Below are 26718 nucleotides of genomic sequence, written 5' to 3' on the forward strand. Positions count from 1 at the left end.
ACTGAGCAAAATGTGAGAAGAAACTCCATCCCCATCAAAAGCACTTTGAAGCTCTGAAGAGGAGTTCATCATTAAAAACTTCATATTTTGAAGATGGTGTACTAAATACAATAATTAACAAAACAACTATTATTTTCTTTACTGAGAAAACCGTCAAATATTTTCTGAAGTAATTATTTAGCAATGTCATTTAATTGCTTATTCTCTCTGATCAACATTTAAAATACAAAAATATTCAGTTTACTATCACATAAAAATATTCATAAAACATCTCCAAGACACGTTTGACATTTTTGTTGAAAAAATTACTTTAAACAATTTTAAAAAAATTCAGAATTGTTGCAGATTATTTTTCTGTTCATCATCTAATCAATGAATCCTTAAACTCTTCTTTTTGAAAAATTAAACTGAAGCTAAAACAATGAGTTGACTATTCAGTCTGACACCATTTTTGTAACAGTTTAATCTTTACAGTAATTTTTTAATAAAAAAACTTCATTTGTTGGTTCAAGCCTGCAAAATGTTAAAAAAAAAAAAAAAAGTCCTTCATTAAATATTAAATATCTCTGGTTTTTCAAACACAGCAAGCATCTTAAAGAAGTCCTCCCATGCTGTGTGTACCTGCGACAAGCATTTTAATTATTTTGTGCAAGGCAAACAATTAGCCAATTAACAACTAAATATTTGTCAAATAATTTGTTGCATCACTAAATAATACAAAACTGGCATTGAACTAAATATGCTTTTCATGCACATACACTTGAAAGTGCTTTGCTTTTCACTGGGCAGCCTTGATGTATAGTGCAGATGCACAACATTTTCTGTCATGTATTGCCAAGTGTACCACGGCAGCCGCAGGAGACACCCAGCTGTGACAGTTACTATTAATGTGAATGGGTGTGAAATACCTGAAAAGAGAGCTTGACTGAAGTTCTCACCTAGCTGGCACGGCTTCAATTTGTTCATTTCCCAATTGCAAAGGTTTGCGATGATTCTTGGGCAGTGGCAGCGGATGCCTCTGTAGCTGACCTTGTCAGAGGTTAACCACAAAGAAAATGAAGAAGTGCGTAACATAATTGCTTTGCATGCTTAATTAAAAGCTGGTATTTTGAGAGCAATCTGATTGTACCGCTAATATAAATTAAGCCTCTTAGGATGAATCTCCAGAAGGGGAGCAAAAAATAGCACTTTCAAAGGCAGCTGTGAGAACTCTTTTGGCCGCCTTTCAGTTCTAGTCCTATGCAGCTTAGCTTGTTCTCCTCAGGGGAGACATGGTGCCGATTGTCTTAAGGCCCACGGGGACAAAAGGCTAAAAGCCTCCCATGCAATCATACGGGATCCTGCAACGTCATGTGGTAAAACAAAGCAGAGACTGAATACGGCTGTCAGCATTCCAGCAGGTTTTCAATAGAAGATGCCAAATTACCAAGCATAAGTGGAGGATGTGTTAACAAATCTCTCACACTGTAACACAAATGATTAACTGTTTCCTTTATTCTTTATTAAAAACTATTATTTCAAATACATTTCTTCACATGACCGTCACTGATGTATTCCCTTATCTATAGTCCTTTAGCAACTAACTCAAACCTGGAGGGAGAAGTATGCTCCTTTTCTCTCCTTGTTATTCATGCAGTGTGAAAATATTGTTCCTCATAAGCTGATCAGACAGCAATTGACCGTGAAAGAAGCAGGAGCTGCACAGAGCCTACAACATACAGTGTATTTTTACAATGCTTTCTTTCTATTCTTGCTGTTTTGAATGGAAAGGAGCACACTGTTGCATGTTCACAGCAGAGAGCTTAGCATAATTGTGGCACGTATCAGCCGAAGCATTAGGTGTTAAAAATATTTCAACTTTTATCAAAACTGCACTGTGCTTCAAACACGTTGTCGACAGTCTCATAGCAACAGCGGTTATCCATGAACAGCACTTCTTACAAGCCTCTCTTACTCAGGGCCACGCTCTTCATCGCATGCCCTTTGAATGAAGGTAGGCAACTTCTTACAGGACATACACAATGTAAAGATAGCGCCTAGTCTTCTGACGGAGTCTCAGATTCATCTTCAACTGTCTCCCACACAGCTTACATAAGGTATTGATTTGAGTGTGCCAGACTTCAAATGGAAAAACAAGTGAGTAAGACGCACCTCTAAATAGCTTGAGCAAATAAAATATTTAATCTTATCAAAAGAGAGCTGTATGGCTCAAAACTGCCGCTTTTAAACTCGGTGTACAATGACGGCACGCTGACGTCTTAGTGGGGAAAAATAGTTTCAAAAGAAGCATTTGCAGAAAGCAAAACAATGAAATACCAACGTCAACGAAGCATGCAACCCCATAATTTTGAGATTTGAGCAAAGCAAGATGCAGTTGCTCAGACAAAAATGTCAATATCTGACTGACTAATTTGAAGAATAGATTCAGAACAGAACATGTTAGGTTTAGTTATTTATCACAGAGATATGTGACCCTCTGTGACTATAACATTGCAGATGCCTTGGATGAGAGCGCAGCGTCTCAAAGATACTGTAAAGATCCTGGAAACAGACAAATCTGTCTACCTGCTGCTTGTGAGTTGAGGGTTACATCACTTACAGTACATAGACCTGTCCACAAACACGTACTCACATACAGACATGCATGCATACACAAAGCCAACGCTAATAAAATAAACTCAAAATATCCAAATGTTATTGTCTGATACTCAACATAGCACACTGAAACATTAAACCAAGGCTGATCAAGTTGTTTCCAAGCAAAGAAAGCAGAAATAGATGACAATCTCAATATGTTCCAATGAAGAAGATTTTTATGCCTTCACAAAACCCTCAGCTGTGCCTGTTTAACAACTAAAGCTGGTGCTACTTCACAAATATCTTTATCTAAAACTGATGCCCAATATTTGACCCCAACAACAACTGGATTTCAATTTAAAAAAAATAAAATAAAAAAAAAAACTGATTCCAGCATATCGTCAGGCTGAGGGGAGTATATATCTGTAACAATCATGGTGGCAGTAACAGCAGACATTCTCTCAGTTCAGCTTCTGCCACACTTCAAGTACTGTCATGCTAGTTTGGCTCAGCGCAGTCATCCTCTAAAGACGCAGCATGCTTGCAGGCAAATGCTTTTTGAGGCAATTTACCATAAAGTACCCCAAAACAACTTCCAGATGCATTACAAAGAGAGCAGAACTGCTGCTCACGGTCTTGAAACTCAACTCACACAGCATTGCTTTGCTTTATTATACATGTACTGTACATATACTGCAGAAAGCTGACTGTGAACATACCATTGTTAGGGGGTAGTAGGTAAAGGCAAGCTTTGCAATCAAAGATACTGACAAGGATGAAGGAGATGTGTATTTTTTAAGCGTAAATGCACATATTTATTAAATTTTAGATCGTTAGTCTCTGGAAAAAAAAACGTTTTGAGGTATACCTGAATTTTCAGCTTTTAGGTTATTATCGAATATTGTAGAGGCAGCAAGTTACACCAGAAACGATTCAGCACTGCATCCATGAGAGAGCTGTGATTATTCAGAAAAAAATATAACAGGTTATGGAAGTCAAACCCTGAAGAGACAATGTTTTATGGAGACCACTATACACTGTATTCCCACGTTTTTTTCTGAGCATGGACATCTTTAACTTCATAAGATAGCTGCAGGCTCACTATTGAGAACAAATGCCTTCTCCTTCAGCGGTAAAATAAAGACTCTTGCCCACAGTACTGTGATATCAGAATGGAAAAAGTAGCCTGTCAGTGTGACCAAATATAGAGAGCCACCTGACCTGTATTCCCTTTTTTAATACCCACCTCCAATTAAAATGGCAGAATGATAGTATGTGTTTTTCTGGGATACGGAATATCCACCTTCAGATCAACATCATTTCACAGAACTAAGAGACAGATCAACCAGATTATCGTTACACTCATTGAGAATGTTTTTTGTCATGCTAATCCATCTCAGAAAAAGTTCCCAGATTCATAAAGATGATAAAGAGCTGAGACAGTGCAATGTCAGCACAGTAACTCCTTTCATGCAAAGCAAAATGCAAATGTTTATCATTTGTTTATTGCTGCGTCAGTCTTTTCTAACATCGTTAAAGTGCTGCGATGGAATTGTTTAGCAAATGATCTAATGATGAGGGCTAAACTAAACAGCCTGTCAATGCAAAAGAATTAAATGGTCTCCTGGAGGGAAACATCTACAGTGACGATAGCTCTAAGCCAGTGACATTTGGATGTCATTACAACATTATAATCATTAGCTTTCTAATAAAACTGCCCCTGCCTTTCTAAAAAAAAACTGCATTTTTCTTAAACTGAATGCAAACAAAATGTTCCTTAACAAACTTGAAAAAAAAAATTTAGACTCACGGGCTTTTTTATTTTGTAGGTCAAGGCTTCTTAAATACCTTGACTAATGCAGAGTGTGACTGAATGAGGTCAGCGGATTGATGCTGCAGGTAGGAAGAAGTGCGAGTCTGCTGACTGACACAGCGGAGATATGACATCGCCCCCAGAGGGCTGATGGGAGTACAGGTGCATGCTGGTCCAGACTGTCCAGTGTGGACCATGTTAGTCGAACAAATAGCACTTTGGCCCTGGAGCCTCCTAAACCATCAAATGAAAGGCGAGTTGTGGAAAAACACTCAATATCAGAAAACACCTTCAGGTACTGTTCCACTTTCACAGAATTTATATCATCAGAGGCTTAAACTGAAGGATGCTCCTGACGCATGTGAGGTATGAAAAACACTGTTTTTGGTAGACATTTATCCAGTGGTCTGCACAGTAAATACCACTTTGATTGTTCTCAAGCAGGCAGAAAACCACAATATGTATCCAAATGACTGCATTTAAACTTATTCAAATAAAAAGTTGCGTACTTGAAGATTTTCCAAGGCTGGAATGCTGAACAGAAAAGCAGAGCTGTCATAACTTGTAGTTCTCCTTTAGATAGCACAAACTTTAATTTATAATTTACTTTAAAGGCCGTAGATCATGAATCTTTGCCTCTCAAATCAAAATCCACACTGATGCACAGACAACTACGGGGATGGATCACCTCTGCCTCCATGTCCTTTCCAAGACGGACAAGTCCAAGCAGAAAAATCAAAAAAGCAGAACCAGCCCGGCTGGTTGAGCAAGGAAAAGGCTGGGTCACTTCACAGTGAGCAGCCAAGAGGAACAGATTGCCTCTGCTCTGCATGATCACAGTAGGGACTGGCCTGAAAGGGGTCTTTGTTTGCCCAGGGGGAAGCTAGAATGGCATGGCTTGGCTGCACAGGGTGGCATGTGGTCTGGTGGAACTGGGACCGGGGTGGCGTGGGAGGCTGCACTTTTTGCTGCAAGCTCTTTCCCCCTGTCTTTGCAACATCAAGTCAGCCGTGCAGCTCTGGGAGCAATGATGTCACGCAGTGCTGAAGGCAGTGGGTAGCCTCCCCAGTGGGTCTCAGTAAAGAAAATACAGCAAAAAGTGTGAGATTTAAAGAAAAGCTCAAGATGTGTGTTTTCAAGTGCTCTAAAGTTGATTAAAAGTCTGTAATCAAAAAGCCCTTCCATTAAAGTTAAATGAGAACAATTTACTTCACTATATTCAATGTCAAGTTGTGATATATTAGTATTGTGCTCACATACAGGAACATTTCCCTCAAATCCCCGTGGAAGGTGGTCAGAAAACCAATTAGCAAAACTATCAACTGAATATTGCAACAAATTCATCTGCGCACAGAATTAGTGTGTGGTATAATGTTGGTTCTCTCTCTTCTTAAAAGCTAAATAATAGTGTATGTTTCTACACAATGTGGCAGCAGTCAGCACCAAGCTGAAAATGACATTTACTGTGGTGTGCAGGGTAGAGAACATCGATCACCTCTTAATAAAGGAACCAGAGCACAGCGGTCCCAGAAGCAAAAGGTGTGTCTCCACACTATCATCACCTTCTTCGCCAACTGTGCTGCTGCTGTAGATGGATGAACTGCTATAAGATAAAAATCTCACAGCCCATAAGATGAAGACCTCCTTAGTCAGCAAAATGAAACTGCAAGTGGGAAACGTGCTGATGGATTTGTCAGCATGCCTGAATTTATGAGTCCTGGGTGATTCAGGCTACACGCTAGCCAAATGACAGCGAAGAGGACAAGAAATAGGTATTCACTGTAATAAACTACATGTGCAAGAAGGCTGGGAATACTTGAAATGAACAATGTCACATTTGGGGTTTGAAAATGAGATATAATAAAAAAGAATATTTTAAAAATCGAACACAATTTGAAAATGAACGTCTGAGCAGAAATGGGCCCTCACAATTCCAACACAGGACATATTTTTGCAGCATTTCAACTGGTTGAATTTTAAAAACAAATGCAGCCAAGTTGTTTCAGTCCCACAGCAGCAGCATAGCCACTAAATCTGTTTTAATCCTGACAAACAAGGCTCTTGCTTCTTTTTGACGTTCCTTAATTAATAAATACTTGTAATCAAATAGTAATCCCTGCTCTGGGATGAATGTGGGTACATACACATACTTTGCCATTATTTCGATTAAATGTCAAGACATAGACACATTGATCTAGGGACACATCACTCTGTTCACGTAAAACTGAAAGAAACTGAAAATTCACATATGCATAACAATGCTGGCATCAGAAAAGGGGCAGAGTCCATACACATGCTTAGGTTTGGTTCATCTATCTTCAATGAGAGAGTGTAGTGCACGCACGCACGCACACACGCACGCACGCACACACATCAACGACAGCCATCTGTAGCTGCCTGTCTGTTCCAGCGACAGTGATGAATGGAGGGAGGCTAATGAGATCTTTAGGATGATGCATCACCTATTTAAATTCCAATTGTCATCACTCCTACTGTGATTTTGTGATAAAAATAATTACAAAAAATAATAATAGCTAATAGCTCTGACTATGATCGTAACAGCACCATCGTTATTAGCTTCTTTCTGTATGCAGTCCTACTTAAAAAGACAGACAAAGCAACTGTTCCTCAGAAGGTCGGCCACTAATTAAACTGCTTGGGGATTTGATTCGTGGACTGGTATTGTCCTTGAGTAAGACACCAAACCCCAGTATATCCCATGTGGTAAAAGCAATCCAAACAAGTGATGGGGTTTATATGTTGTGATGGCAGGAACTTTGCCCGAATAAAGGCAATGTCATAACACAATGCGGGAGGTTAACCAATTCCCTCGAGACAACCACAACCTTGACTCAAATTCACTTGAAAACCCCTTTCAACACAAAAGTCCTCTAAACACTGCTTTAGAGGCCCAGAGAGAACTGGATCTTCTGCACACCACCGGCCTTGAGCCCAAACTGCTGATCCCATTACCTCCATGAAATCAGGCTTTTTAATGATTAGGGCCCCCTTTCAGCCTCCATCAGATCACGTCATCCATCTGCTTCACTGGGATTCAGTCCTACTCTCCAAACTCTTAGCCCACTGGAGAATCGAGGCTGGATTAGCAGAATGTGCTAATGCTGCACCCTTCAGGCACTAATTACTGTACCAGAACAGGCAGACTCTCATTTGCTGGCCGTATTGTCCACTGTAATGTACCGCCCAGTGTTCAGTGCTGTCATTTTCCAGCCTTTACTGGAACACTGAATTTGGAAAGCAGGACAAACCAAGAGACAACGGGCATGATACCCAGCTTACATGTAATCTATGGTGGTGACTCACAGATTGGATGGCATGTGGAGAAAACAAAGGGAGAAGCTTAACATAAACAGCAGATAATCATGACAATTATGAATGTAATAACACCCAGCTCTGTCATGATAAAGAAATAATGACTGTTAAATGAGGTGAGTGAGGACATGAAATGAGACATGGTTGCAGAGAGAGTTTGGACAAACATTAAACAGCACACCTGGGGAGCAATGACGAAATGAGCAGTTGCCATGGTGATGAAGTGCCACAGCATCACAGAACTCCAAGGACAGGAAAATGTCATCTTCCCTTGGATGCCACTCAGATACAACAAAGATAAAAGCAAAACACAAGTTCAAGCAGCTACAAATCAGTTTCAGTGTCACCTGTTTGCATGAATGTGAAGGATCAAGGAGTATTTCAGTTCAAACTGATAATTACTTCTTTAATATTTCAGGATATGTTCAAATACATGTCACATCATGCCTGGGAAATCATCTTGAAACAGTACACCAGCCACGTTTCCCAGCAGAAGGATTATTATTCACACACAACATATGACAGAAAGTAGCGCCGCATCTTCATGGTTCATTGGGCTAAATTCTAAAAGCGGAATGTTTTTCTATAATCCTCTCAGGCTAGCTGTTACATAAAACATCTTGATTGAGAGAAATAATCCACTACTGGATATGAGAACAGGGTCACAGAGAAATAAACCTGCAGAGTGGGTTGTGATCTAAACATAACGGACTGTGTGCAGAAGGAAGTGGAGATGGAGGCAGAAGAGCGAGAAAACCTGGATTAGACCTGCACAGCTGCAACTTACCACGAGCTCTGTAGCTGTTCACGTTCAAAGCAGAAAAGCTGCTTGGTTTGTGTGAAGTGATTAATGGGTTTGGCCTTATCTTCCACTTCCAAGGAAAGCATGAAAAATAAAGACAGCAGCAAAAATGTAAACCAGCTCTTAATATCACTTGTATTTGATTCTCTTTGAATTAAATTTCTGCTGCCTTGCTGTGACCTTATTCTCTAAAAGAAATGAGGCATCCATCTGTCTTTGTTTAGTGCTGACATACTGACGGATTTGTGACTGTGCTTAAATAATATTATATTGTTGGTTTGGCAGTTTGCTGTGCCCCCTCTCCCTTTCTCTCCCTGCCTCCCCACAGTGACTCATCAGGCAATAACCTTGACAAACGACCTTCAACACCCACATTCAGCATAGCAACACTGACAAGACTTACAAAGCACTTTAGAACTGGCCTTCATTTTCTTCCATCTGTCATCTTCCCAATCATGTAGGTCTCCAAGCATTTATATACTCATGATTCACCCACGGGTCAATGTAGAGTATTATTGCCAGGCTCAACACAGTATTAGTGAAAATTTCATGCTGTACCTGGTTTGTTGGCGAGGCTGCACAGTATTGTTGACCAGCTTGTCAACCTTGTGCATTAGATTCTCATGCAACACACGGCTGTGATATTTCTTCATATTTCTGTTGAAATGAATAAGGATTACTGTCAGTCATGAGCAAAAAAAACCCCAAAAACAATACCACTATCTGTCACCAGTACGCAACGAGGAAAAGTGGAGCAGTGCAATATGCCAAGCACTGTCCTCAGGGACAAAATGCAATGTGCAGCTTGTGTATTACTGCCAAAAATCTCTGTGCCTGTTTGAACTGGGCCAAGGAAGCATGTTTGTGTTGAATACCTCATGTACTCAGAGGAAATAATAACCAGTACTGTAGGCAGGAAGAGGTCATATTCCTATTTTCAGATAGCAAAATCTGTGCGAAAACCCAAGTGTTGCATCACTGTTTAGCTCCTCTTCTTTACATTACTCTGAGCACAGTTTGCAGCACATGCAGCAGGGTAAGTATCACAACTTGGTGCAGACTGGAGTCAAGTGGTGTCTCTAACTAGTTTGTGAAATACACTACTTAAAAATTAATAATGATCTAATCCTTTTCCCTCCTCCATATTATTCTAAGACAGGGGTATTCAAGTAAAATTCAAAGAGGTCCAGTCAGAGAAACTTTATTAAAGCAAAGGTCCAGAAAATCATAATGTCTAACTTGAATTAGTGTGATACATGTTGATGTAACCTAGTAGTTTTATTTGCGTCTGCATGTAATCAATAATTGACTGTCAAATCAAATAAATTCAGTATGGTTCAGAAACATTTTGACAACATTTATTAAGAAATAACTTTTGATATAAGTGTATATCTTAAAATAAAGTGCAGAATTTGAAAAAATAATGACTGAACAACCGGAACCAACTCATATACATCTTTAACAATACCTAAATCTCAAAAAATGTAGACAATTGAACACTTTCACATTTTTTTCCTGTCTTATATCACTCCCCTTATACCCCCTGCTGCTTAATGGGAGAACTGAGCTGCAGTTTGCACTGCCAGTATTTTAAATCGTGGCCTGGATGGTGTCAGGGCCGTTCTCAAACACATTTGGAGTTCATTGGTGAGTGTGGAACAACAATTAGTTTTGATTATGTTCACAGTTGTATGTTGAGCCAAACATGGTCAGCACGTGCAGGGCTATTTTCCTCTTGGTGTCGCTTTATTAATTTTGCTTTTTTGTCTGTTCCTCACCTCTCAACTGTTTTCTGAACACAGAACTGCAATATTTAGCGCCTGCAATGCAGAGATTTCATTGGCCGAGTAGTGTCACGTAGGATGGCTGAACTCATACGTAATTGGTCTGTGTGTTCAGGGGCTAATAAACCAAAGGTGTAAACACTGGAAAAGCTGTGCTGGTAAAATAGAAGCGACCAGTCAAATTTAAAATCCCATTACAATTTACTGATTACAAGTCCAGTCCGTATAAGAAGTGTCTGGGTCCGAATCCAGACCGCTGTCCACCAGTTAGGGACCCCTGTTCTAAGATACATGATTAACATATAAATCAATATTTATAAACAATTCTGACCAATATAAAAATATCAGAATTTTAAGTCCCTATAAAACAGTATTAGCATCAGTCCCAAAAATCTAGTTTCGGCCCACCAACAACAGTGCTCTGTGAAGTGGAGCTACTAACACCTTTGCGTCCAGAAAACTTTTCTTTTTGGCCATCCTAATCCATTACAACACTTGGCATTACATAAATTTTAATTTAAAAAAAAAAAAAAAAAAAAAAACAGTTTATATGAACGACTCAATAATATTTTCCTGTATGAGTAATAAGGAGCAGCTGTCAGTTTGGCCAAGCCAGAGAAAGATGCTAATGCACATGCATTATGGAAGAAGAAGCGATAGCGAGCCTTTCAGCAGTGGCTATGTGGTGTGTAAGCAGTTTTCACCAGAATGGATGAAGTACAGAGTTTCCACCTCATGTTTAATACATCCATGGCATAAACATACTGTCCATCATTTAGTTATGATTTTCTGCAGTAGAAACTCAGAGGAATTAATAAAGATCTGCATCAGTCTGCACTTCTCACCCCAACCGGTCGAGGCAGACGGCTGCCTGCTCTGCGTCTGGTTCTTTTGGAGGTTTATCCTGTTAAAAGGAAGGTTTTCCTCCTTAATAGGACCAAGCGTTGTTGTAGGAGCAACTGCTGGGTTTCTCTCTATGTCAGTGCCCTGAGATGAAATATGCTATGGTTTGGCACAATATAAACAGAAATTGAATTGAACCGATACAAATGGAAATAGAAGGTGTTTGAGTTGATTAGTGACATCTAGTGAATAAAAACCCTGATAGACCAACAGATGTTTTGATTTGACATAAAATGAAAACCACAGTTTTAACTAGCAGAGCTGTCAAAAAGGAATGGCCATTGGTTCATATATTTTGACTTTGTGTCTGAGAAATCATGTTTTTAGTATACTGAATGGCTTAAAAATGACAAAACCAACAAGGCTTGGTTACTCTTGAGACAGAGGAAATGACAGAAGCAAGAAGCAGAGCAGCTTTACACACTCTAGTGTAGCAGTCTGGAACAAACAACAATGCTATATATGATAAACAGATTCAAAATTGGCACTTAAACTAAAAGAGAACTATTTACAGCTGTAGATGGTGAAATCTTTTCTTAACAGCATAATCATTAGCTTGGCTCTTAACAAGAAGGCAAAGGAGATACCAGTGTTAGCAATCCCAAAGTTGTGCAGCTGTAGTACTTGCAGCATGAAAGGATGTGCAGTTTGATCTCAACAGAAGATCCTGGTGTGCCACCACTACAGGCAGCAGCCACAAGGACATGAGCTGGATGGTATAGGGCAGCTTCACTAAGTGGCTGGACAGGTTCCAAAAACATTCTGGAGTGTCTACTGGCTACCAATAGAGGCAATACTGAAAAATAAGCAGGGTTATTCTGCACTGGACAAACTTTGAGGTAAAAATGACCCCAAAGATTACCAAAAATGCAAAGTCAAAAGTGTTACATGGAAATAAACGTATGCAATGCAGACGGCTGCAGCTGGCATGATGAAGTCTTTGTGCTGGCATCGAATGCTTTGATTTAGGGACAAGAGTCTTGGTGATAAATCAAATCAAGGTGATGTTTGCAGTGAATGAAGTGGGCAGTGAAGTATTAACCGCAAAGTGTGGCCAACCGTCACCGAGTCAACGGGGTTTGACAGCTGGCTGATAATTACTGCAACATTCGCAGAAGGTCACAGTGCTGGCAACAGCTGAAACAACCACACTACAGTTCAGAGGGAAGTTCAAACCACAGTAAAATGTCACAGATAGGCAATATGCTGATTTCTGCTAAATTAGCAATAATCACCTTTGGCCAAGGTGAAGTGGCCTAAATTTAATGCAGCCAGCAGTGCATTGTGGATTCTAGGGTAAAGTACAATAATATCCAGCATCCTCTGTATTCAGTAACAAATACATAATTCATATATTCCTTCATCTATTATTTACCCACTTGCAACTTTAAGGCACAGTCAGAGTGAAGCAATGGTGTAATTAATGCAAAACAAAAACAGAAGTACCACATCATTTATTTCATCATGTCCCTGGTGGCTAAAAATATGACTGTTCAACTTGCTTTACTGTCATTTTAATAAGATCTCAGTGTAAAAATGAAAACTTTAGTATGAGCAAGAATCAAACTAGCGGAGACTGAGGGATAAAACCCCCCTACATCCGATACAGTAAACACATAATCAGTAAAACACTCCGCTGACAGCACTTACTACAGATTTGTAGCTATGGGTAAGAATAATCTCAGTTTAACTGCACTTCCAACAGGCCACAGCAGTCCTCAGCCTTAGATTGTCACTACACTACATCATTAACAAGCCAGCAGCAACAGTCTGTGTCGCTCCCACCATTGGAGAGGGGTCATAAGATGTCCTGCAGGGCATTCCTGTGGGCTTTCTTTAAAGCCCCGCTGCCACTCTTCAGTTGCCAGCTAAAGCCTACTGTATAAGAGGCCTTTCAGAAAAGCTCAAAGGAGGCGAGCGTCAGAGTAGTGGTCACTGAGGATCGAGCAGCAGAATTCAACAATTCATTCAGGAGGGAAATGTGACTCTTGTTTGAACCCAGAGGGAAGGTAAGTAGGTACAACCAATGGAACGAGTCGACTACACAGAGAAACAAATGTCTATGTATTAATAAATAACACTGATAAACCTCAGTATTATGAGTATTAGTAATATCTACTACTGGCTAAAAATATAGCAAGAGGCTTGTTTTCTTCACAGCATTTTCAGTGCATCACATCACAGAACATGTGCATCAACCCTGGTGGCTCAGGACACTGACACATGCAAACACTTTGACTCCACTTATCAGCAGCTCACAACACATTTACACAGCCTGCAGAAAAGCCTTGCCTTTGATTGTGTAAACATCTTGTATTTATTCTTATAAATGTGTGTAAGTGCCTGTATGTACATATGGTGGCTGAGAGAGCTCAGCGCACTGCAGCATAATTAAACTGAAACACCTTTGCCACCTTAACAGTACATTTATCACATTTGGTAAAAAAAAAAAAAAAAAAAGAGACACTAGAAAATTAAAGAAAAGGTGAAAAGTAAACAGAAAACACAGTGTCTTACACAATACTGAATCTAAGATACCACACAACTGGGAAAACTAAAAACTGTTGAAGACACTAGTAATTTGTATCAGTATCTTCAATAATATATCAAACGTGAGATGAAAATTTTAAAAGTAAATTAAACATCTTTGATCATTTTCTTCTATCACTGCTAAATGTTCACTGCATTTGTCAGATTTTAGTGTTTCATTTCCATTTTGTTCCATTGGACTTGCAGCATGTCTTGCAGGCGTGTAATGCTTTGCAGGTCTTTGTTCAATTTGTAGCATTAAAATAAATCCAATAAACTTTTAGTATCCATTAGATTACGTCACATATAATAACAGTGTCTTAGTTTAATTTTCACTGTTTATGTTTGAGTTGTTGATTCAGAATTAGATATTCAACCAAAATGAAAAATAACAACATTGTTGTAGTGACTTTACCTGTAGTCACTGAGGTGGCAGTTGGTGTCCTTTAGTCTGACACGTGCGGCTTCAAATTAAAAAAGTGTCTCTGCTCGTTTTTACTGATGTTTCATTTATTGATAGCATTGCAGGTAAGTTATCATTCAGTCAGCATTAAGTCTCCAATAAACCAATATTGTACAACCTGACAACATTCACCTGCTTGACACGGCGTTTGAACACGGTCGAAAACTGTTTGGCTTCATTCTCCAAACTGCACACCTGTATTCATTCATTCATTAGCCAGTATATATGCAGTCCACTCCCGACAGTGGGCAACCCCGTGGCTCCTAAAGCCACACCCACACAGTCATACCAACATTCCTAATAATAAAACAAAGATCATATTTTGGCTCCAACACACCGGCCCCTAATTGAAAACGCAGGAGGCATGAAGAAGCATTGGTTCTAATCAACAACTCTACTTCTGCTTGAATGTGAGGAATTACAACACCTTTCACTGGATCAGTTACACCAGCCTATTTCTTGTTTCAAGTTTGAATCACAAATACCTTCACCAATATAACACACACCTCAGTTCACAAATAGAACACGTCACAATTATTTCAGTTCGAGTTCAGTTCGTTACCATCGCATTGGACAATTGTTTATAGTTAATTATGGCCATGTATTGTGTTGATAGCGCAACATACCTGTTGTCCATACGCTGTATGTGCCGCTTGTCTGAAGTAAACAGCAGGCCGAGCAGCGTCGTCCTCACATCCCGCTACACAACGCGGCTCCCAATTGCTCCGATCCAACGATGTCCTCAGTGATCAGCAGTTGTTCTGTAGGACAATAAATCCAGCGATGTCCTCAGTGATCAGCAACTGTTCAATAGGACAATAAATCCAGCGATGTCCTCAGCGATCGGCAGTTGTTCTGTAGGATAATAAATCCAGCGATGTCCTCAGCGATCAGCAGTTTCTGGAGCCTGAAACGTCCAACGTTGATCCTCTTCCTGGCTTTCAACTTAATAGTTCGTGTTCTCAACAATAAGCCAGTTTTCGACTTTTGTAGTGACTTTACCTGTAGTCACTGAGGTGACAGTTGGTGTCCTTTAGTCTGACATGTGCGGCTTCAAATTAAAACAGTGTCTCTGGTCGTTTTTACTGATGTTTCATTTATTGATAGCATTGCAGGTAAGTTATCATTCAGTCAACGTTAAGTCTCCAATAAACCAATATTGTACAACCTGACAACATTCATCTGCTTGACACGGCGTTTGAGCACGGTCGAAAACTGTTTGGCTTCATTCTCCAAACTGCACACCTGTATTCATTCATTCATTAGCCAGTATATATGCAGTCCACTCCCGACAGTGGGCAACCCCGTGGCTCCTAAAGCCACACCCACACAGTCATACCGACACTATCAACAATCAAAACAAAGAAATCATATTTTGGCTCCAACAATTGTAATTTTAATTACACTGGTTAAATTGCACTAGTAGCACCAAAAGGGAATCGACAGTCAGCCATTGACATTGTTGCACAGTCGCATAATGCATTAAATATAGAGCATTTGACCATGTGTAGTCGTCAGATTAAAGAGTCATCACAAAACTGAATCTGACCACAACACTAATTTATCAGTTAGATTGAGTGTTAAGTATTACTAAAATGCTAGCCTATAGACAATCCATTATCTATACATTATTATAACAATGTTGTCTTTATTGCGATTCATGTATTTATTCATTTATCCAGCCATTCATTAATTTATTTAGGCTATATTTGAGGATATGCAACATCACACACACACCCTAAGGGGGTGATCGGGTTTAAGGAAAGACACCGGCAGCAACCCAATCCATTTGTGAAGTAATCCATTTTTCATTTGATTTGTATTCAAACTGCTTTCTCAATTTGCTTTCATACTGCTGATGACGTGTTTTCTGTATCACATTTTTGTTCGTGTTGTTATTTCACGGTTGTTATGCCTGCAACATGAGCATCAGAGAAGGAGGCCATAGGCTACATATTATGTAATACAGTGAACTTCTGAGACTCCTTTGGCTTGAAAGGAAATACAGCTGCAGCATTATGAACAATACAATCAATCCAAGATATATTGGCGAATCTTTACAGCAAAGCGTTTGTAGGCAGGGCACTGACAGATCAAATATTGACAGTCACAGATGTGTTCATGATTCATTAGCTTTGTATCGTGCTTGAGGCGTCATGTGGGCAGAGGTGGCCGAGGCCATCTCCTCTGTAGAGTTTACCCTCTGTACCTGCAATGAGAAATGACTGGTGCTAAAAAAAGCTAACCTCACCACAAACCACACCACAGCATCATCAGTTTCTCAACAGCGCATGGGACACCTATTGATCTCTATATTGATTTGACTTATTCACGCGTAATTGCATTCCGATAGACATAGCTCCTATAATACAGGGATGGTTATGATAAAGGAAACAATCTATTTGCAATTTAGATTTACAGCTTTGCCTTATATTGATCCTGCACCTTGCAAGCCACTGCAAATTATGATAAAATATTTTGTCCCTTTGTAAGACAATAAAGTTGCATATTAAAGCTAATCTTAAACATTTAGGATATATTGTAACATGTACAAGCTTTTGGTCCATCCTTATAGGTATTTGATATGATAAAAACACTACAGAATTAGCTCTCCCCCTCTTGCACAGTAAAATGTAGCCAAAGACGCCTGGAGCACTCAATCACTCTTTTCCTTCAAATGAGTTGAGAGACTGACATGCTGTGTCGCTGTGCAAACAGTCTTTTTTTCCCCTCGGTGGCACCTGTCTCCCACCCTTGGGGCAGCAGGGAGCTCTGTGAACACTATTTATAGGGAGGGGAGCACCACTGTTGAAACAATCCCCTCCAGACTACGGCTATTCTGCTGCCATATGGCACACCTCTGTCTGTGTACCAAGCCAAAACAAAGACAAAGCTGTTACCAAAAGCTAAAATTATTTCCTGAGGCTTTGTCTTTGTACCGATGCTGCAGATTTTTAGTACTGTTGATGACCATGTGCACACAATACATGATGAGAAAAATACAACATACAACTCTTTCATCAAATAGTACTGCAAGGAAAAAAATTTTGGGAGCCATAAATACTTTCTACAGAGATTATTTTCTTGAGCATAATTATAGTACCACATGGTCCCCCTTTTTTATTGTAAAGTACAATTATTGAGTTTGTGCATATCACAAAACTTCCAGTCTGAAATTTTAGGGTCATACTGAAATATCTAACAACTATTGGAGTGATTGCACTTATCTTTAGTACTGACATTCATGGACCCCTGAGGATAAATCCCATTGATTTCAGTGATCCCCTGACTTTTCAGCAAGTCAAATTTTCACTTATCCTTTGATATATCTTATTTGAAGGGAGCACTGGAACAATCAATGAATACAGACATTCACGGCTCCCACATGATGTAACTTATCAATTCTCTGTTTTTTTCTTTAGTGCTATTATCACATAAAAATTCTGTTGTTTAATATTGTGGTTATGGCCAAACACTAAGCAAAGCTGCAACTTATTTCCATCAGCTTCAGCTTTATTTTGTATTTAAACTGAGATGGTGAACATGTTCAAAGTACCAAATATTAATATAATGCCATTGTCATTGCCATTACATATCAGCATTAGCATTTAGCTAAAAGATGTGTTGAGTCTAAGTAGTGCCTCACAGAGCTACTTTCATGGCTGTTCTGTTTGACCATACTGAGAATTCTGCGCCCACTACTCTACTAGTACTTTCTAAGTTTTCTATGTTATGGTGTAAATACTAGTAATCTTGACTTAGGTCGATCAAGGCATTTTTAGCTGATCAGTATTAGCACAAACTTAAATCCATTTCTTTGTTTACGTGCTTTATAATGCACCCCTCCTTATATGGAGAGCACAATTAGTGGCACAATGTAAGGCAACTTTCCTAATCAATAATCAGCATTATCAATTAATAATGAACTAATTAATGAACAAATGGAGCTTTGTCCTGTGCAGATGTTGCCATTTTAGCCAATGAAGACAGGACCTTGATTGTGAAAGTGGAGGTGGAGACCATTAGGTGTCACAGAAGTCTTTGTCATGGTGTCTCATTGCTAAATCCCCACAATGTTCTCTCCTTCTCAACACTAAACCACCCGCTTCCTCAATTTCTCAGTTTGTTACACTATTAAACAGTAGGAAGCTTCACCTGGTGGATCAACAGCTAACCTACAATACATTTTCTGATATACATGTAGAGAATATAGGTTTTCATAGATTTTAAGTACCATTATTACATATCTAGCTCCTCCAAATATGAATGTTAGAGATAAGGCTGAGTGCAGTTACCTGGAGGTCCCAATTAGTTTTTTGATTGAAAATATAGGAAATCTAAGACAATAAAAACAGCTAATTTGTAGTTCTGAATAATTGAAAGCAGGGAGGTACATCTACTACAGAGAACATCAAATGTTCTGTTTAGTCAGTAATGATGACAAAAACACTCCCAGAGAGGCTTGCACAGTGAAGATCATACGCATAACTGTGAAAACCTCAACCCATGTCACTACTTGGCCTGAAAACCTATTTTCCTCAAGACGGCAGTGCAGTTGTTCAGCACTTGCGCTGTTCCTAATGTGATTTCTTATGCTGGATGTAGAAATAGTTTCCCATTATAATTACAAACATTACAAGGCACTGAATGGAGTTTTCTGAACCAAATGAAGAGATGCTCATGACTGAATCCATTATTGCCAGAGAGAGGCAAATAAAGACAGCAGGCACAGAGGAGGAGGAGAGGAGAGAAGACACCCAAATAACAAGTTTGTATCTAGGCTTGTTGTCTAATATATCCAGACACACAACCTAATGAACCAGAAATAATGGGAATGTTTTTCCTTAACTGATTTCTAGCAGCTGTTGTGGCTGATGGCGTAGGACACCTGGGAAATACGATGTGACAGGCAGTGACTGTGCTGGTCACTGAGACTCTGGGCCTGGCTGTGTTTGTTGGTTGGCTGGTTAATCAGAGGATATGACTCAGAAATACATTCACAGGAATAACTTCGGGAAGTAATGTGATAACGGAATAAATTGCCTATTATTTCTCTTTGAGGCAATTATGTGTGATAGAACATCTCGCCAAGCATCAGTGTTTTCATTATTGATTGATTTGCTAAATATTTTCTCAGTAAATAAATTATTGCTAAAACAATGACATTTGTGAATCAAAGCCCAAAGTAACAGTCCACAACATATTAAATATTTTGTATACAGTATGACAGATAAAAGCAACTAGCATTTTTTATATCTGAGAACCATATAAAACCCACATATTTTTGTTACTACTTTTTTGTAACTCAATAAAAATGGGCTCTACTACACAACATATTTATTTTCTAGTCACTGCAATCTGCAGGCAGTATTACTCAAGAGAAATAAATAGGCTCTAGCTTAGCACCAGCAGCACATTTGCCAACTGTAAATTATGTTACCAGCTACCAACCTTTCTCCCTGAACTCAGCACCAAGACAGCAAACAACCAAGACTGACTGTGCACATGAAGTGTGAGCAGTTTTAATGGAACCTCCAAACAACAACAATCAAGTGAATATCCAAAAGCTGTAAAAACAACAGCACATGTCGATGCCCGCCCATTTACTAAGTGAAATTTGACAGAATACCTAAATTAAACTGCACAATGGAAGAATGTATGCTTTTATTTATGACATTCTAAAAATATATATCATTACCAACGGGACAGTGCAATCTTTTAATAGCAAAAACCACACTACTGCTTTTAATCAAAACGCATTTGCTGAATTGAACCAGGACTGCAGTGGACAGCTGTCTTTGTGTCTGAGGCTTGTGTATTTCCACTGGCCAGCCTCTTTGTCTCCTGTGTGTGTTCATCTATCTCCTCTCCAGAGACACTCATCTCTTCTGACTGCTGCGCTGACACTCACACAAAGGAAAAGGAGACTGATTGCATGCATGAATAGCTGTTAGTGTAATCTGCAGGCCCAGACACACGTAGAACAACAGGAGCAACCCAGGCCTTCATTTGATTCGAAGATAGAGCAAAAATATTGACTGATGGATGATACGCTATGCAAATACACATATATACATTCATGCAGACACAAATAATGACTCTCATAAAGCGCAGTTCTGTCATCTGACTACCCAACGGAAAACTCAACTCCTTCTCTGGAGGAAAATTACCCAGAGTGGGTGGCAAATTAGACTTAGATGAATTAAACATTCAAAGGGGGATTTTTCAACTCTAAATACAAGCAGTCCGCCTCGTCTCAATGTCTTGTTGCACCGCTGTGCACAGCTGTCTCGAAGCTCCTCTGCTCTCATGTTTCTTAGTTTTCATGAGAGGATTTCTTCAACTGTACGTCATGGCACACCTGAGGGGAAATGCCTATTGTCACTCTTTTGAACAGAGAGGGATAAAAGGAGGAGTGAGATACAAGGAGAACGAACAGACATTGTACACTCTCAGTGCAGCTTAAGTAGCCCTCTTCACAGATTCCCAGCCACATCTGTACAAAGATGACAGGATCTTGTATTTCTCTAAGAGCTGCACACTCACTGGTAAGAGAGCAGATGGCTTTCCTTAATGACCATTTTCATTATGATGCTCAACATCAGCCACTCCTGGTAAACAGCGCCACCCTGTAAAAGACAGTCTGCCATGTCCTGTTGCTTTACAGGAGATAATTTTATCTCAATGAATAATAAATAGAAAATTTCATAGATGAATAAAGCGCTGCAATTCCTCCCCCATTTTGTCACAATTAAAAATGATGTCAGTTTAAATGATATATGCAAATATATGTCCAGTCCAAATGAAATACAGTTTCTTTGTCCAATGCTGTAATGAAATTCAGTGTTTCTAGTATTAATCCCAGTGGTCAGAGAAGTCATGTTCAATTTTGAATGCTACAGCTAATCAAAAATGTTCCCGCTGAGTTCCAAGCAATGAGGTACACAGGTTTGAATTTTTTTTATTTATTTATTTTTTGGTGAGGGGGGGTGGGGGTGTATTCAGTTTTGACAGAGGAACAGTTGGATCACGAATTCCAGTTTACACATTTCAGTTTTTTATGGCTTGGCAATGGGTATTCTGTAGTTTTGCATTTTGGATTCTAGCTGCTGGGGCAGAAACATGCTTTGTCCTCTCCAGCTACAGTGAATGGGTTGTGCATCCTGACACACCTGAGATATTCTCCGTTCAGTTTATCATGCCACTCCTGGCAATCTAACGTTCTGCACCAAATCTCAGGGTGCCAGTCATTCTTAAGATGCCAAAATGGTTTCACTAAATGTCACTAAAACACAGAACTTAAGTGCACTGAACTCCGTAGCTCAACTCCTCAAGTCCGTCTGCATGTTTTATAGTTATATTTTATTTATACATGTCTCGCCGGCTGGTGGAGTATTTTTCAAACAGGGAAATGCACAAAATGTTCACTGATACTATACGTATAGAGTGTCTAAATAAGCTGTGACTGAAGAGTAATTCTGTCTGCTGAACACAAAGCTTGAAGGACCTGACAGCTATTTATTACAAAATCTTTTTACCTTTTACTGAATATATCTTATAGGACATTATCCAGCCAACACAAAGTCATTATTTCAGTAAAAAAAAATAGATGGTCAGTAATTCCTCGAGAGGCTACAGTCGAATTGTGGCCACGGAAAACAGCAATACAGGCCCAAAAATACTGTACATAGTATCTGGAAATTGCTTTCTATGGAGAGTCAGTACCAATCAAATAATGTTAATTTATTGTTTGCTATTTTCTTGTTTATTTCATGAGCAACACCGTATTAGGAGCATGTAAAATGACAGCTGGGACATTGTAAGAAACTAGCTAACATTAGGATAAGCTGACATACAGACAATAACAGCAAATAATTTCTTTCTAGAACAGCTACGACCTCTCAAAACATTACAGAGGCGAGATCCCACAGAGAGCAATGAGAAGGTGAATCTGCTGAGGAGACAAAGAAGACACAAGCCACTAAGGCGCGGATGGAGGTATAAAGGAGCTGGTAGACGAAAGGGAGGAATGCAATCATTAGCTCAAAAAAATCCTGCAGTGAGACTGTGTGCAGCTCAACTACAAGCCTGATGATACAGACGGAGAGAAAGAGGTGACCCATGGAGCAGATGAGGGCAGCATGGAAGAGGGACATAGCAGGAGAAAAGAGAAATGTGTGTCATAAATAATGATAAAAATGCTCCTCTGTAACACATCAAACTTGAGGGCCATGTAATGAACTGAGGGTTGAGGAGTAAATTCATGTCTCTCTCTACCTCACTCATTGTCAGTGCTCTGGCCGTCCCTCACTACTTTGTTGCCTGGTCGGCCAACAGAAGACTGTCACGGCTGTCAGACCACATCTCTTTTCAGCTCAGCACCTGGCCTATGTGCTGATGACACCCACATTAGTATTAATCTCCATCACAAAGCAACTTTTGTACTGGAGAGAGGATTATTCACAACTGACAAAACTGTTAGACTGAATAAGACTAACTACTCTGCCCTGCTCTTCATTATTACGTATAATATAAAAAAAATTTTCAATAAGATGGGTTATAATAATAGCCTAGTATTAAAATCCTGAAGAATATTCGGCCACTCAGTGAAATTTCAGTCTACTATTGTGCAACTTAAGTTAACAAAAAGCCCAGTTCTGCTGTTTTTCACTTTGAGTGTAGTAGTACGAGCCTATCCCTGTGCTTCCTCATTAGTCTGCAGAGGCACAGGGCCTTGAAGTACAGAGCGAGACAAAGGCTGGATTCTCTCATACAGCAGAGAGTCCCGAGGCCCAAAGACAAAGAGGAGCAGGGCGATGAGGGGGAAGTATAGAGGAGAGGACAAAAAGTAAAGTCTGACGATGGATAGCAGCATTGTGAAATCTGTTTAATTAAACTTTCTGGAGGAATTCAGGCCAGGAATATAGTTGCAATTATAAAGCAACTGCATCATTCCGTCCTTGTCAAAACCATTGCAAAAAAACATCATTAGCATTTTCTTGTCCATCTTCTGTACTTTTCTGTTTGTTTAGACATCCTGGAATAAATTATGCAGAAAACGTATTACAGTTTATATTACAGAAGATAAAAAAAAAAAATCACATTTTCGTGCCCTCTATTAGCAGCTCTCTGCAAGGCTGTGATCGAGCCTGTAATAGTCAAAAAAAAAACATGACGGCAGTTACACAATTAAAATTGCTCTGCATAAAATGAGTCTTACTATAAAGCATAAACTAGTATACAAAATTAAGGCTGTTATGTTGTCCTCCTACGGTAAATGCTGAGCCTGATATAACATTGCAATTAAAATTCTGTTTGATGCTGAATTGCGCTCATCAACTTTTCGGGGTCAGCGTTTGAAGAAAGCCCTTATCTGATTAACTCGAAGGCTTGTGGTGGTGCATCACTCCTGTGCATCTCGTCTGCAGGTTACAAACACTCTTCATTATCCGTAACTGATCAAAGCTTAACTTGACACTGTTTTTCCCTCTGTTAAATTTGCAAGCAATCCAAGGCTCTCCCCCTTTTTGCGCTCCCTACCAAGAGATGTACTGCTCCATGCCAACTCATTTAAAAAGCCGCTGAAGTAGGTAAATATAACCAACACACTGTGCAATCTGTGTGCACTACTACAGCTGCAGGCTGTCTTATTTTAAAGTGAGCATTGGCCCAAGAGGGGAACAGGGCTATCAACACTGCTCTGCTCTCCTCCACTTCACTCATTAGGAGGCCAATCACCACAAGGATATATTTCTCTGGTGGGGTGTTTAGTATTCATGCTTTCAGGTGGAGCATAACCTCAGGCCCCTCGTTCTGTTTCTCTTTGTCACACAATACATCCCAGACAGCACAATGGAGGGCTCAGCAGACTGCTCTCGACACACTGACAGACTGCCTCCCTGCTCTCCATCCAGCCCACACACACACACATATATACAAAGAGACACTGGGGAATATGAGGGGGGACACATCCAAACAAGCTCTACACCCACATTTAGTGGACTAAGCATCCCGATACAACAAATTTAAAGAGATGGTGACATTTATGAGAGAGAAAAGGCATAAAGTGTATGTGTGTGTGTGGGAGCTCATGTTTCAATGACTGTGTAGCAAAGGACTCATTTAGCATCTTGTCTTCAGTTAAGCTCTTTCATGAATCCCAGTAAGCCAGTGCAGGTCAGGCAGAGTTTAATTTCCATGTAATACTCTGGTGCAGTATCAGAGCTATGTGTGAGACAGCAATGAGACACAAGGGTGAAGATTAAGGACCACATCCAAAGGCTGCAACAGAGCAGCGGCCCTTTGCAGGCTTGACACTTCGCGCCAGCTCTTTCATTATCAACACGAAGTGACTGATAGAGTGTAACTGGCAAGAGGCTGCTCCCACAGATCAAATCCCCATGAAAGAGACTGGAGAGGGCTGCAAGCTGTGGCCGTCCCACCCGACTCTGCTGTGAAGATAGACACTACAATGATGTAATCTTTAATCGCAACCAGCCACGCGCCGCAGGTTCGGCCAATCGAGCCACCGGTGAGCAGTGATGCTGGCAAACAAAAGTGACGTTCTCCTGAGATTACTTCTCATGAAACATTCAGAGCTAGCACACATTTTAATCATTCATATGAGGCATAGCAGCAGTGTTATCTGCTGTGAGCTTTGAGCGCACACACCTGAACATAGGTGTATGCAATGTTTCAACTCTGGCACACTTTTTGTGTAGTATACCTTGGGAAGGACACCTCTACAGGCTCTTACAATGTAAAGTCAACAGGGAGAGAGACCTGCAGTCACCATGGATCTCTGGGTAGCTTAGCTATCTGTGGTAACATTCTTATTCTGAGGAAGCTGCTTTCACTGAGGAAGACCTTGAGTTAAGATTACTTGGTGACTCACTTTTCATATAAATATACTCAAACACATTGATGCTGTCAGTGACATCCAAACACAAGCAAGTTACTTACGTAAAAATCTGCTCTTACTGATACACTGATCAGCAACAACAGTAAAACCCCCTGCTTAATATTGTGAAGGTCCTACTTGTGCCGTCAAAACAGCCTTTGACCCACTGAGGCGTGAACTCCACCAAACATTTGAATGTGTCCTGTGGTATCAGGCAGCATGCTATTAGTAGTAGATCACTGAAGTTCTGGAAGCTGTGAGGTGAGGCCTCCAAGGATTATGTTTTGTCTGAGGCCAAGTCAAACCTCAACTCTTTGTCATGTTCCTCAAACCATTTCTAAACTATTTCTACAGTGTGGCAGAGAGCATTACAGAATATCATGAAGGAATACTGCTGTCATGACAGGGTACACATGGTCTGCAACAATGTTCAGATAGGTGGTGTGTGTCAAAGTAACATCCACATAAATGTCAGATATCAAGGTTTCCCAGAAGCACATTGCCCAGAGCATCACACTGCCTTGTCTTCTTTGTATCTTAATACTATCTCTTCCTCAGGCAAACAACATACATGCACCCAGCCGTCCACATGATGTAAAAAAAAATAAAAAATCACATTTTTACATTGCTCCATATTCTAGTTCTGACACTAATGTGCCCACTGTAGAAGCTTTCAGTGGTGGATGGGGTCAGCATGGGCTTTCTGACCAGTCGCCAGCTACACAGCCCCATTAGCAACAAGCTGCAATGCACTGTGTGCTCCAACGTCTTTCTATCGTATTCAGCATTGAGGTTTTCAGGAGTTTGTACTACAGTAGCTCTTCTGTGGGATGAGACCACACAGGCCAGCCTTCCTTCACCACATGCATCAATCAGCCTTGGGCATCCTTGACCCCATTGCTGGTTCACTGGTTGTCCTTCTTTGGACCACTTATGGTAGGTAGTAACCACTGCATACCGGTAATGCTCTACAAGACCTGCTTTCCTGGAAATCCTCTGCTTCAGTCTTTTAGCCATCACTACTCCATCCTGGTCAACGTCACTAAGATGGTGAAGCTTGCCCATTTTTCCTGCTTCCAACAAATTAACTTTAAGAACTGACTGTTCATTTCCTATCAAATATCCATTAGACCGTCCCTTGACAGATGCAATTGTAACAAGATAATCAATGGTGTTCACTTCACCTGTTAGTAGTTTTAACATTAGAGGTGACCAGTGTACGTCACTGAAGCACTCAGTATTGAAATATTGTCAAGTAGCAAAAGTTGGCATCAGAAGCTGACTCAAATCTGTAATAGTATTAATTCTTTAATCAGAAAGTTCCTAATTTAGGCAAATTTGACAAATTTAGACTATAAGTTAAAAGCTATATTTTTCTATTTTGTGTTGTTTTGACTTGATGCCATTTCTCAACATAAGATATCAACAGAGTATCATTTTGTTTGATTACTGATTACTGACTTTTTAATGGCAGGCTTGGTATTACTGATTACACTAGTAAGCCAAGAGAGTGAGCAGGAATGAACAATATCAGGACCATAAACCTGAAGGAATGAAAAGGAATTCCACCATAGTTAATTCGCAGTTTACACAAAAAGGGCGTATTAGGTCAGA

General features: G+C 39.9%; 1 protein-coding gene across 4 annotated transcripts in view; it reads right to left on the reverse strand.

Moving 5' to 3' along the window:
* Positions 1-26718, reverse strand: part of LOC111580163 (FERM domain-containing protein 5) — a 64388-nt gene that overhangs the window by 34126 nt on the left and 3544 nt on the right. The window contains exon 1 of one of the 4 annotated variants that reach the window (XM_035956066.2): positions 14831-16413. The exons of the other annotated variants lie outside the window; for them this stretch is intronic. The gene's annotated coding sequence lies outside the window, so the exon portion shown is untranslated. Of the gene's footprint in view, positions 1-14830; positions 16414-26718 lie in introns of those variants that run through there. 4 annotated transcript variants of the gene reach the window in all.

This window comes from Amphiprion ocellaris, chromosome 3 (assembly GCF_022539595.1).
Source record: "Amphiprion ocellaris isolate individual 3 ecotype Okinawa chromosome 3, ASM2253959v1, whole genome shotgun sequence".
NCBI classification, from domain to species: domain Eukaryota; kingdom Metazoa; phylum Chordata; class Actinopteri; family Pomacentridae; genus Amphiprion; species Amphiprion ocellaris.